The sequence below is a fragment of the Zosterops lateralis genome (genome assembly GCF_965231275.1).
Source record: "Zosterops lateralis genome assembly, contig: HAP1_HAP1_SCAFFOLD_343, whole genome shotgun sequence".
Taxonomy (NCBI): Eukaryota; Metazoa; Chordata; class Aves; order Passeriformes; family Zosteropidae; genus Zosterops; species Zosterops lateralis.
The window spans coordinates 16,110-29,963 of NW_028154356.1; the positions used below are offsets into that span (position 1 = coordinate 16,110).

The 13,854-nt window shown below is 50.6% G+C and overlaps 1 pseudogene across 1 annotated transcript; it reads right to left on the reverse strand.

Moving 5' to 3' along the window:
* Positions 1 to 1,160: 1,160 nt before the first annotated feature.
* On the reverse strand, positions 1,161 to 4,401 carry LOC310923806 (class I histocompatibility antigen, F10 alpha chain-like; annotated as a pseudogene). The gene is made up of 5 exons: positions 4,339 to 4,401; positions 2,995 to 3,258; positions 2,032 to 2,307; positions 1,549 to 1,821; positions 1,161 to 1,470 (listed from the first exon to the last, which is right to left on the reverse strand). The product of its transcript is annotated as a class I histocompatibility antigen, F10 alpha chain-like (transcript).
* Positions 4,402 to 13,854: the final 9,453 nt, after the last annotated feature.

The window sequence follows — 13,854 nt, forward strand, 5'->3', positions numbered from 1 at the left end:
TCGTGTGTCGGGTTTTGGGGTGTCCTCACTGAAGACAAGGGCGATGGGCAGTTGTAAAAGCAAAGTCCTTTATTGCACGGCTAAATCAGCCTATGGAGGCAGAGGTTGTCACAGCTCGAGCCAGTAAAGTCCCCATGGACCCAGCAGGAGCACTGGCATCTTATCAGCAGCAGTGTGCAGGAAGCCTTCTCACATAAAGTTTCATGAAGAACATAAAGTTTCATAACACAAAGAACATAAACTTTGTGATAAACTCTCCCACTTGGCCAGCCTGTAATGAGCCCCCTGAAGATGTATGAAGCTTGACAGCTTTAAACCATTGGAACACAGGAAATTGATCCATTAGCAAGAGCTGTGGGGTGGGTGGGAGCAGCAGGATGAGCTCTGCCAGCAGCTCTTGGCTTTCCTGGGAAGAGAAAGGGGCTGGATCCAGCTCTGTGGATCACTCAGGCGGTGACTCCTGCTGGGATGAGAGAAGGTCACGGTGTCATCCTGTCCCTGTCCCCATCCCACAGGATGGACCTGGCTGGAGCCCATGGAGAGCAGGAGCTGCTCCAGAATCCCACCTGATCCTGCCCCAATCCTGCCTCAATCCTGCTCCATCCATCCCAAGTGATCCCATCGCATTCATCCTGTCCCAATCCCTCTCTGGAATCCCAACCTGATCCTGCTCCATCCATCTCACCTGATCCTGCCCCATCCATCTCACCTGATCCTGCCCCATCCATCCTGCCCCAACCCTGCTCCATCCATCCCAACTGATCCCACACTGGAATCCTGCCCTGATCCAGAATCCCACCTGATCCTGCCCCAGTCCTTCTGCCCCAGTCCTGCTCCATTCCATCCCACCTGATTCTTGTCTGGAATCCAGCCCTGATCCTGCTCCATCCATCTTTCACCAATCCTGCCCCATCTATCCCACCAGATCCCGCTCCAGACTCCAGCCCTGATCCCACTCTACAATTCCATCTGATCCTGCTCTGGGCCCCTGCTCTGATCCACAATCCCTCCCTGATCCCAGTCTGTCCATCCTGCACGGATCCCCCTCTGGAATCCCACCCTGATCCCCCTCCACACCTGCAGTCAAGCCGTTGGCTCACACATCTCTTCCTGCAAAGAGAGAAGATCCATGAGATTCCAGCACAGATCACACACCAAGATTAACCCCAGGATCCATCCTGGGATCTGCACAGAGGGGATCCAGAGCTGGATCCACCACTGGGACTCACTGGCTGCCATGTTGTATCCATCCCTGTCCCTCCTCCCTGTGGAAAAACAGTGGGATCAGCGTCACTGGCAGAGGATTCCTGAACGGTGCTGGGTGGATCCGTGCCCCTTCCCGACCCCCATCCCGTGTGTTACCGGATTGGAGCTTCCAGACAATGAATCCAGTGAGGACAGTGAGGATGAGGATGGCAGCGATGATGGACACAGCGACCACCACGGCGAGATTCCCGCCAGATGTCGGCTCTGGGAAATGCGGGATGGTGAGGAGGGGAAGGGGAATCCCCATTTGGGAATTCCCAATTCCCACATTGCCAGCCTCACCCCAGGCGAAGATCCCGGGCTCCAGCATTCCGGGATGCTCCACCCGGCACCGGTACTGCTCCCGCTCCTCCGGCAGCGCCTCGATCCTGGCCCAGGTGTGGAAGGTGCCGTCGCTGTTGGGAACGATCCCGCCCCACTCCGTCTCCTGATCCCACATTTCATCCCCCTTCAGCCAGTTGACTGCGATGGTCCTGGGGTAGAATCCGTAGGCGTGGCAGGACAAGATCAGTGTCCCGTGTTCCTCTTTTCCAGACACATGGACATCAGGGGGCTCTGGAATGGGATAACGGTGAGATGCATCCATGGAATTCCATGGGAATGGGATAACGGTGAGATCTGCCCATGGAATTCCCACTGGAATGGGATGATGATGACATCTACCCATGGAATTCCATGGGAACGGGATGGGAGTGACATCTACCCATGGAATTCCCACAGGAATTACTGTGTTCTCCAATCCTCCATTCACAAATTCCCACCCACCTTTGCACTCCAGCTCCTTCTGCCCATATCCAACGTATTTCCGGAGCCATTCAGGGCAGATGTGCCCCAGGTAATTCGTCAGCCTCTCAGCCTCAATCCCTTCATGTTCCCAGCGCCTCCTGGTGATCTCAGCAGCGCCATTGGCCACCACAAATCTCCCATATCCCAGATCAAAAGAGATGAAATCCCGCCCGTCGTAGCCGTACTGGTAGGATCCATGGACGCTCCCATCGGACAGGAGGTCACAGCCCTGAAGCCGCTGCAGTGTGTGGAAACCTGGGGGGATTGTACCCACAGAGACCCATGGAATTGTGTCCCAGCCCCACAGAGCCCCATTCCAGCCCTATGGAGCCCCAGAGTCTGATGGAGACCCACAGAACCTCATCCCAGCCCCGTGGACCCCATGGAAGCATATACCAACCCCACGGGATGGAACCCCAGGGATCGCAACTTGGCCCCACAGATCCCATCCCAGCCCCATGGATCCATGTCCCAACCCTATGGACCACAAGAAATCCCATATTGTCGCCCCTGACTTTCTTGCTTTCAAGTGTTTGAGTCTTTGCAGCAGCTTTCTCATGCTGCTTCATGTAAACAATATTGTATTCTCAGAATTTATCAGTATGTTTTGGATAGTTGTTCTCTGAGAGGAGAACTTGACTGATGGTCATAGTGACCAATGGAGTCAGGAGGTTGTAGCCTCCTTGGGCCAATCTTGGCCCTCTCCACAAAATGTATATAAGCCTTTGGAGTCAGATAATAAAGACCCTTCCATGTTTGATCCTGCTGCTGCCTGCTGTCCTCTGTGAGGGTCCGCACCCACGTTGCAACGTGTTGCCCCTCTAAGGGCAGGGGTAACACCATATCATCCTAATGGATCCCCATCTCATCCCCTTAGAGCCCTGTGAATCCACATCCAAGACCTACAGATCCCATCCCAGCCCCACAGATCCTCCCACTCACCCCTGCTCTGGTTGTACCGGTCCCACAGTGTCTCCAGGCTCCTGGCATACACGTGCTGAGCCCCCACAGCTCTCTGGGTCTCCCTATCCCAATATTCCAGCTCAGCTCTGTCCTTTATCCACTGTGTCAGCGGCTCCATCCGGCCCCGCTCGCTGTCGTAGCGCACAAAGGGGATCCCATCCACAAACCCCATTTCCATGTACTGGGGGACCCCCAGGCTGGGCTCTGACACCAACACATTCAGGTAACGCAGGGAGTGGAGAACTGGGGGGGACACAGAGATTTGGGGGGGTTGAGGGGTCAGGGATCAATGAAAGGGGAAACTGGGAGAGGGGATGCAGGGGGGGATTGGTGCAGGACAAGGGGGTGCAGGAGGGTCCCAGTGACTGGGCATGGAAATTCAGGGGGGTCCCAGTGCCCAGAATCCCCCCAGGGACCCTCCATGAGCCCCGGGGACCCTCCCAGTCCCCCTGGGACTCCCCATGCAAAGGGTGCAAAACTGGGGGGACGCAGAGATTGGGGGGTCTGGGGGCGTCCAAGGGTCAGGAAGCAGAACCGGGAGAGCCGGGAAGGGTCCAAGGTTCAAAGAAGGGACTGGGAGAGGCGGGATGGGGGATCCAGGGGGTTCCTGTGCCCAGGAAAGGGGGGTCCGGGGGTCCCCGGTGTTGAGGGAAGTGGGGTCTGGGAGCTGGGAAAGGCAGGAATGGGGGTCCAGGGGGTCCCTGGGTCAGGGAAAGGGGGGTCTGGGGCTGGGAGAGGCGGGCGGATCCCGGGGACGCAGTTTGGGGAAAGTGAGACAGGAGTAAAGGGGAATTCCAGGGAATTCATCTGGATCCCACTGGATCTCCGCTGGGACCCTCTGGGACCCCCTGGAACCCCCTTCCAGGAAGCGGCGGGAATGGAGAACTGGGGGGCGGCAGAAATTTGGGGGATCTGGGGGTCCAAAAGCCGAGGAAAAGGCGTGTCTGGGCTCTGGGAAATGCGGGATGGCCGCGGAGGGGCTGCAGGGGGGTCCCAGAGCACTGACGGGGGTGCGGGGGGGTCCCAGTCCCGGATAAGGGGGTGCAGGGGGGTCCCGGTGCTGGAGAAGGGAGGACAGGGGAGTCCCCGTGCCCGGGAATGAGGGTTCAGGGGGAGTTTCCCTCCCGGAATTGGGGGTTCAAGGGGGTCCTGGTGCCCAGTAATGGGGGTTCAGGGGGATCTCGGTGCCCAACAAGGGGGTGCAGGGGGGTCCCGGTGCTGGGGAAGGGGATGGAGGGGACCCCAGGACCCAAACTGGGGCTCAGGGGGTTCCCGTGCCCGGATAAGGCAGTTCAGGGGGGTCCCGGTCTCGGGCAGTCCCACTCCCGTCGCCCCCCGGCTCCCCCAGGAGCCCCAGGAGCCCCCCAGCCCCAGCGCTGGAGCCATCGCAGCCGCCCCCGATCGCGGCTCCGGCGCAGTTTGGGAGACGCCAAAGTGCCCGAGGGAGCGCGGGGGGGAGGGAAAAGGGGAATTCCAGGGAACTGCCCGGGATCCCCTCCTGGAACCCCTCGGGATCCCTCAGGGATCCATCTGGGACCCTCCAGGGCCGCGCCCTGCGGGACCCCCGGGCTCCTCTCGCCCTCTCTCCTCTCCCTTTCCTTCGGGTTGTGATCAATACACATTATAGGATTGGCTTTGGGCAAATATTAAAGTGAATAACTCTATGGGTTATGTTGGAAATTCGTGCTGTATTAATAGAGTCTCTTTCTGTAGTGTGTTTGTCGTGGTTTGAAAGCAAAATGAGTGAGAGGGTCCAAGTCAGAAATACAATTTAATAACAAGAAAGGTAAAAAAGGTAAAATAAAAAAAAAAAATAAAATAAATGCAATAATACAAAAGACCACAGACAGAGTCAGAACACACCCTGAGCAGGGTGGTGGGAGCAGTCCAGGTGAGGGGCTCTTCCTGAAGCAGTGATCCCACAGAAAGGTCTGGAAGCTCTGGTCCTCTGGGAATCCAGTGGGTCAGGGCTGCTTGTCCTGTCCCAAACCCCAGCTTATATCCACGTGGGAATGCTTGGCTCCTCCCCCTGGGCGGAGCATCTCCCAATGGGATGAGGAGTCGTGCAGTGGGTCCTTGATGGCCCATTAAACAGAGAGAGCTCCTGGAGGGAGTTCCCTGTGAGTCCTGGGCAAGGCATTGATGGGCCATGAGCAGAAGAGCCCAAAGGAGGGGCCTGGGAAAACACTGCCCCACTTGGTTTAACAGTTCATGGAGATCGTGATAGAATAAATACTTTGTGTACATCCTACACTGCAACCCAGGACAGTACCTAATTGGCTAAAAACAGAATAAAAATGCACAACTTTAGGAACGCATACACAAGACTCACAGAAACACCGACTTTGACCCACGTCATGGGTCACCAACATGCGGGAGCTCAGGACCTCTGGACAACCAACCAATATGATTTGGCAGAAGCTGTTTACTGTTTACATTAAATTATATTTGTACATTCTAAAATGAATGTTCACACCACCACATGTTATTTGATTGGTGCCTCCATCTTGTCCATGCCTCCAGCACACACCTTTGAGTGAATATCATTGGTTACAGTCCATGGCTTCACTGGGCCATCCGGTGGCCCTGATGTCCCCTCCCCATGTCCCTCTTGTCACAGCTGTCCCTCAGGTAGCACAGTCCAGCCCCGCCAGTGACACCGGACCCTCGGCCACCAGTGACACCCCAGGTGGGTCCTTGTCCCCTCCCTGTCACCCCCCCGGGCTGCACAGAGGGACCCTTGGGGACATGGAGCTGAGATGTCCCCAAGACCCTCTTGTGTCCCCATGTCCCTCAGGAACCTTTGGGGACACAGATCCAAGATGTCCCCAAGGCCCTCCTGTGTTCCCATGTCCCTCCCATGTTCCTCAGGGACACTGGGACCCCGTGGGGACACAGATCCAGGTGTCCCCAAGACCCTTTTCTGTCCCCAAGGGACACTGGGGACACAGATCTGGGTGCTCCCATGTCCCTCTTGTGTCCCCATGTCCCTTCTCCCTTCCTTGGGAACATGGATCCAGCTGTCCCTATATCCCTCCTGAGTCCCCAGGGGACATTGGGGACACGGATCCAGATGCCCCCAAGACCCTTTTCTGTCCCCAAGGGACACCAGAGACCACTGGGGACACAGATCTGGAGCGTCCCTGTGTTAAAAACGAGGTTCACTTTCTTGGTAAATTTTAAGAAAGTAGGTCTAATAAAAAATAAGACAATTAGGAGACAGAAAAAACAAAGTAGGGCCAGCTGAGTGACTTGGCATTCAGCCCAGTCAACACCTTGCTATTTCAGAGGCCTTCTTTAAATACCCTTTCTATTGCATCTGTCTGTTGAATTCCACAAACTAGTTTCCATATTCCAGGAACTGTTTAGCATGGCCCCTGCTTGGGTTCACCTCTTTAGAGCTTGTGTGTTTCTGGGCTGTGTCTTCATTATGACCTCCAGCTTGGGCCTTAGTCCCCACCTCCCACAGGTATTGATAGTTGGCACGTCAGCAGCAGGGAACCCATCACATGTTTGCTGGATGTTATCCCAACCAAACAGGCCGTCCAGTTACAGGCACAATTCCATATCAGCCATCCCACTACCATATTTAAGTTTTGCTAACAGCAGAAATAAAAACTATATCCTTACAGCAAAGTTGTTATACATATAGCATTCACCTTAATATTTGCAAGAAGCCAACTTTATAATATACATTTATAACATACTACATTAATACAATATAACTTTCTAACATAACACATATAGTATTTATTTCAATATTTGTGAAAAAGCCAATCATATAATATGTATTTATAACAATCCTCCCTCTTTCTTTTTATAACTCATTTGGCATGAACAATATTCCTTGTTTTCTGGTCTTCATTATTTGCTCATTTTTTTCACAGATCAATTTTGCTTTTTTAAAGGAGTCTTCTATATTGTTTTGTTTCTTTAGTACCATGATCTTTTGTGCTGTTCCAGATGTAGTCAATTTTGGGTCTGTGGGCATTGTTACTACTTGCAGGCCTTGAACTACATTTGTGATCAGCCAAATAAAATGGGATCAAACAAGGGAGAAATATCAGAACAGCAGTAGCACATAAAAGCAAAAATCTTAGCTTTCTCTGCCATTTTATTCCCAATAGTTATCCCATCAGCTGGTTTTTAGCATTGATTCCCACTTTTGAACCAGTACATGAGCTATTTTTCTGATATCATTGACCATATCCAGGATGGCACCCCATTGTCATCTATTTTCAAACAATCTGATGTATTAAATTTCCCACAAACACCCCCTTCTTCAGTTAGTAAGTAATCTAAAGCTAACCTATTTTGATATACTGCAGCCCTTGTTTGGTGTTGTTGACTTGATATTAATTCCAACGCCAGAACAGTTTTGTTTGTTATTATTTCTACAACAGCCTGGAGTCTTATGATGCGGTTCAGCACATAAATTGGGGTCTGATGTCCCCAACTCCCATCCTGTGCCCAGGTGGCTGGCCCATATGTTTCCAATATGTGTTCAGGGGGCCATTCATCATCCCCCCATTTCTGGAATCCTCCAATTACATCCCTTTTATTTCTTTTTAAGTCCTCATAAACTGGCACTCCTCATTGATCTCCCTTTGGTCCTGGTAAAAGAAAGAATCCTGGTTGTATAATTCCCAAAGTGCAGCTCCCTTTCCACCTAGAGGGGAGTCTTGGGTGTGCTCTCTTTCCACATATCCAAAATAAGCCATCTGGTGCTTTCCAGTAATCATTTCCCTGTCAATTTATATTCTCCCAAAATTTAGATATTTCTGAGATCCCAAAATAAGGATTTTTTTCCTCTATCATTACATCGAAAAATTCCAACTTTGTTATTATATCTACAATTCCCCTCTTTCATTTTCTTTTGAGTCCAATACCAAGTTGGTTCCTCTGGGATTCACCATGTGAAAGTTCTATTGCTAAGTTTATAACTTTTACAGGGATTATTTCCTACTGCTTTAATGAAATTTTTCCCAGTGCTCCAGACATTCTTCCCCTATTGCTGTTGAGCTTAAAATCCACCCTCCTGGCTGGTTTTCCCCTTTTGTATTTGTCTGGTTCCACTTAAGGAGTTTTACTGGGCCTGAGCTACTGCCTTTCCATGGCCATTCCTCTGACACCAAAGCCCCTCCACAGACCCAGCAGTTGGTTATGTTGAGTTCCTCACTTATCCTTTCCCCCAATTCCACAAACAGATTTTTCCCCAGTCTCAAGGTATCTTTTTCTTTTCCTAGTTGCTGGTCCAGTTTTGTATACAAACCTTGTAGTGAAATTTGCAGAGTTAGATTGCTGTGCTGGCTTTGTCTTTCTGCTTGCCAGTTGCTCGTTTACCAAATCCTGGATTTTATTCCCAATTGTATATGTGAAACAAAATCTCTCCCCTTTTGGACATTCACTTCCCAACCTGTTACCGCTTGTTCCCAAGTTTTCTGCAGTCCAATATTTTTCCCATTGTGCACACAATTACCAACTTGGATGGGTTATAACAGTGGCTGTTGACATGAGTGTGAGGGATAAAAAAGAAACCTCTGTGTCTTTCCATGTGCAGCTTTCGGTAACACCTGTGACATGACTTTGCTGGTGTCCTGTAAGGGAAAAGACAGAAAATGAGTGACAGGAAAAGGAATAACAGGGGTCCTGTATGGCTTATCCCCCCTCCTCCCAGGCCTGTGGGGTTGTACCCACAGCAGGAGTAGATGATCTTCTTGGTGGCCAGTACAGCGGCCACCCGGTCTTGTCCTCTATTTCCTTGTCACTTCCTTTTTGCCAATTTCCAGGCAAATCCTTTGTGACACTTTTTAACTGCAGCTTCCCACTGTTCCTCAGGTATTTCCCACTCAACAGGCACCAGTAATTCCCATCCACAGACCAAAATTACCATTTCAACCATTCTTATTTCTTACCAGGGTAGGGAATAGATTTGGCACTTGACATTTCATACAATGAGAGCGTCACTTTAGTGAATTACAGTAGCAATTTTTTTATAATTTAAACATTTACATTTAACCCAGCTAGCATATCTGTTATTGTGATGAATCAGACAGGGTATATGGTATGACCCTGATGGAGGTTTTAATTCCTCTTTTCCTTTGTGTATGTCACAGACTAAGGCCAAAATATGAGAATGCTTGACCAAAACAGTCTTGCTCCTCTTTTTGTTTGAAGTGGAAGTATTCCTCCCCAAGGAGGGTGTCAGAGGTGTCTCAGAACTTGTCCAGGCTGCACTTGAAACCACTGACAGAAGCTTGGCCTTATTTCCCAGTTAGGTTTGATTCTTTGTACCTCCCTTGGATCATTCGGGTCCTCCCAGTTCATCACCCCCCAGTCCCCATTGAAGAGTCAATTTGGTGTCCCCTGGTTTGGATGTTACAGTCCATTCCTTCGGTTCCTCCAGGGGTCCTTTGGTGCTGCTGGCTGGATCCCCCCTCGTTCCCTGCTCCGGGTCACAGCCTCAGGCTCAGCAATGCCTGGAAAGGACCTTCCCATCCTGGAGTTAAAGATTGTTCTTTCCATGTTTTCACCAGTACACACTCCCCTGGATGGATGTTGTGGATTTAAAGTCTAAAGGTGTGGTTTGTGGGATTATCCCTTTTAACTGTAAATTTTCAGGGGGTTTTGCAATTGTGTTGACATATTTCTTAACACCCATTTCCCCGAGGTCAGAGGTGGCTGTGTCATGTTGGGTGGTCAGAAAGGGCAACCCAAACATCATCTCATGAGGTGACACTGCCAGGTCTGACCTGGGTTGGGTCTGAACCCTCCATAAAGCCAAAGGTTGGCATTTTACCCACAACATTTGGGTTTCAATGATTAATTTAGTTAAAGTTCTCTTTAAAGTTTGGTTCATTCCCTCTACCCAGCCTGAACTCTGTGGGTGCCATGGGGTGTGTAATTCCCATTTTATCCCCAAGCCTTGAGTTATTTGCTGTAAGATTTTTGACATGAAATGTGTTCCTCTGTCCGAGTCTATCCTATTAACCATTCCATCCCTGGGAATAATTTGTTCCAAAAGGGTTTTACATCCCACATTGGCTGTGGCTCTGACAGTGGGAACAGCCTCCACCCAATGAGTCAGGTGGTCTGTTATCACTAATAAAAACTTCCATCTCTGTACTTGGGGAAGGTCAGTAAAATCTATTTGGACACTTTGAAATGGTCGGAGAGCTAACTCCCCACCTCCTAATGTTGTTTTTCTCATTACCTTTTTATTTCCCTTTTGGCAGATTATACATCTTTCAGTTACTTGTTTTGCCAATCCAAAAATCCCAATACACCCATAATTCCTTAGAAAATGATCACACAAAGCTTGGGAACCCCAATGATTTTTTTTTATGCACTTTTTGTAATATTTAACTAGTGAGCAGCTTGTTAAGTAACTGTCTCCCATCAGGAAGTTTCCATTTCCCAGATTCATCTGGCTTTCCTCCTGTTTTACTTAATTCCTTTTCTTCTGTTTCACTGAACTTTGGAGTTTCTAATTCTTCCTTATCTGAGGTCAAAAATAACACAACCCTTTGGATCCCATTTTCTGCTGCATCTTTAGCTCCTTGATCTGCCAAATTATTTCCTGTTATTTCCGAGATCATTCCCTTTTGATGTCCATTAATTTGCACTACAGCAATCTCCTCAGGCAGTTTTAATGCCTCTGAAACCTCTAAAGTGAGTCCTTCATGTATCAATAATCCCTTTCCCTTTGAATTAAGTAATTCTCTTTCTTCCCAAATTTTTCCAAAGGTGTGTGATACCCCAAAAGCATACCTTGAATCAGTATATATGGTTCCTTTCTCACTGGCTAAATATTCCAGTGAACTTTTTAGAGCTTTTAGTTTACAAGTTTGAGTGGACAAGTTTGAAGGTAATTTTCCTTTTTCCAGGGTTTGCATGTTTTTCCCATCCACCAAAGCAAACCCTGACATACTTTTTCCTTGAAAACACCTGGAAGAACCATCCATACATATTATTTCTCCTTCTAAGAGGGTTTGTTCTTTGAGATCTTCCCATATGTTGGTTTGGTATTGGATAATTTCTAAACAATTATGTGTTAGGTTACTTTTTGGTTCTCCATATAAAAATTGAGCTGGATTTAAACTTTTGTTTACTTCTAATGTCAAGCCATCAGTGTCTATCAGGATTGCTTCCTATTTCAGCACCCCAGACTCTGTTACCCGTTTTTCAGCTCTCTGGTTTAACACATTTGGGCTGCATGAGGTGCACACACAATTAGTTCACCCCCAGGAGTGCTCGGGGCTCTCTTCTACCAGAACTGCAGCAGCTGCTGTGGCTTGAACACACTCTGGGCAGCCGTGGCTCCCTGGGCCCAACACCTTTGATCAATGAGCTGTTGGTCTCTTCCCTCCTCCCCACTCCTGAGCCACAACTCCATGAGCTGCTCCACTTTCCACAGTCACAAACAGATGAAAGGGTTTTTCTAATGAGGGAAAGCTCAAGGCTGGCACTGAGGCCAGTTTTGACTTCAGTCCTTCTAATTTATCATCATCTTCCTTGGCCCACTTTATGTTATCTCCCTCTGTCAATTTTCCATATAAAAATGTGACTGCCTGTGTATAGCCTTCAATCCATAATCTACAATATCCCAATAATCCGAGTAGATTTCTGATTTCCTTCTTTGAAGAGGGAGGGGGGAAAGATAAAATTCCTGCAATTCTCTCGGGGTTTAGCTTTTGGCTGTCTTTGCTTATTAAGTGCCCGAGATATTTCACTTCAGATTCTACAAATTGCAGTTTCCCCTTTGATACTCTGAGTCCTTTTCCCCCAGAAAATTCAGAAGTTTTATGGCAGCCTCCCCAACTTCACCTTCAGCTTCCCCTGATAATAAGGGATCACCCGCATATTGTATAACTTGTATTCCGGGAGGAGCGGGGAAAGTTTGCCCAAAGGCCGCGCTGCCCGTCCCGCAGGCCCTTCCCGTGGCCGAGCTGTGGCTCCGCGGGCTCGGGATTTGGCCTTTCAAAGGAAACCGGCCCCGCCCAGCGGGAGCGGCGGTTCCCAAGGCAACGGTGCCCAGCGCGGGGGGTGCTGGGATTGCCGGAGAGGGCGGGGCGGGGGCGGGGATTGGCCCGGGGCTGAGTCCTCCAGGCGTGGGGGGGCGTAGGCGGGAGCTGCTGCCGGAACCACCGAGAGGACGAGCGGCGGCCGAGCCTGAGCACGGAGTCTCTGCGCATGCTCCCGGCACGGGCGGAGCGGCCGGGACGGGGCCGGCCGGAGCAGCCCCGGGACAAGCGGTCAGGGGATGGGCGGCCCGAGCGGCCGGGCCGGGCCGGGCCGGGCGGGGTTTGTGGCGGAGCTGCCGCGGGCCGTGCGGCCGGGATTGGGGCGGGCAGATCCCCCGGCATGTCCGGGGCAGCGATCGCAGACTGCGCGGTCGGGGCTGGGGCCGGCGCAGGGGGAGCCCCGGGCGGAGCGGCCACCGGTGCGGCCGATACAAACGGCGGGGCGGCCGCCGGCACCGGGGCTGGGGCGGGCGGTGGGGCCGGGGACGGCGGGGCGGCTTCTAAGCCCAAATTTCTTGGTGTTTTTTTAATACGTTTTTTCTCCAACCCTCAATTCGGCAGGTTCTAGGCCCAAAGTTCCTGTTTTGTTTCCCCCCCCCCCCCTCAATTCTGCAGCTTCTAAGCACAAATTTGTTGTTTTATTTTGGTTCTTTCCCCAAACCTCAATTCAGCAGCTTCTAAGCCCAAATTTCTTGGGTTTTTTGAGGTTATTTTTAAACCCTCAATCTGGCCAAATAAAAAAATTACCCCCCCCCCTCCTTTTTATCCTGTTTCTCAGTGGGTTGTACTGGCAAACCCCCAGCTCCCTTCCTTCAGAGGGGCCCAGCCCCGTCCCCACCCCGGGGTCTCTCTCAGTCCTTTCATCTCTGGCTTCGCCTCCGTCCTGGCTCCTCTCTGGCCAAAGGACAGACACGCAGCTCAGGGAGCTCCAGACTGGCTTTGTAGAGCTGGGAACCCCAGTCCACGTCTCAAACTCACATCTCACACCCCGTAACCTGCTCCCCTAAGAAATACTCACAGTCCTTTGTTCTTTCTTAGGTCTTTGTGCACAAGATTTTTATGGAGCAAAAATACCACGGCTTCTTCCAGAGCTCCTTCTTCCCTTTTTTCCTTTTGCTTTATTGTCTCCCCCTTCCCCTGGGGGTATTTAACCTGCGATCTCCATCCTGAACTGAGCCCCCAAATTGTGAAAAACACGGCTCACTTTTGTTAGAATTTTAAAAGTTTCATAATAAAAAATAGGACAATAAGAGGCATATGAAGCAAAAGAGATTCCAGACGTTTGGGTACCTGGCATCCCACACCAAGGCACACAGGCTAACAAAGGATCTTTCCTTTCAATATCATAGGTTATTGCATATTCATAAATTTTGGACACGATTTAAGCCCTTCTTTGAACTTTAGGTAAAAAGGTTTAATTGTAATTTTTCTCCCCCCACTGTTCTTTCTTGCAAATAAATCTTTCCAGTGGCTCCACAAAGTGGCAAATCTCTCTCCCCTGCCGAGGAGGGCAATGCCTGTGCCAGGTGCTTGTGGCCGAGCCCGTCCCCTCGGTGCTGGGGCCCCCTTGGGCCCTGGGCTTCATCCCTCAGGGGCTGTGGAAACTCTGCCATGGCCTTTGCCTTCAGCTTGGCCTTTTCCTGCTCCCTTCTTGCCTTCACCTGCTGTGCCTTTGTGCCCAAGTGCTGCAGGGCCTTCTTGTGCCCCTCGTGCAGCCCCCCTGAGTGCCTGTGGGTGCTCATCCTCTGACAGCTGCTGAGCTTTCTGCACAATCATTCCTTTCTGCAGGGCCCAAACAAGATCCTTCAAAGATGAT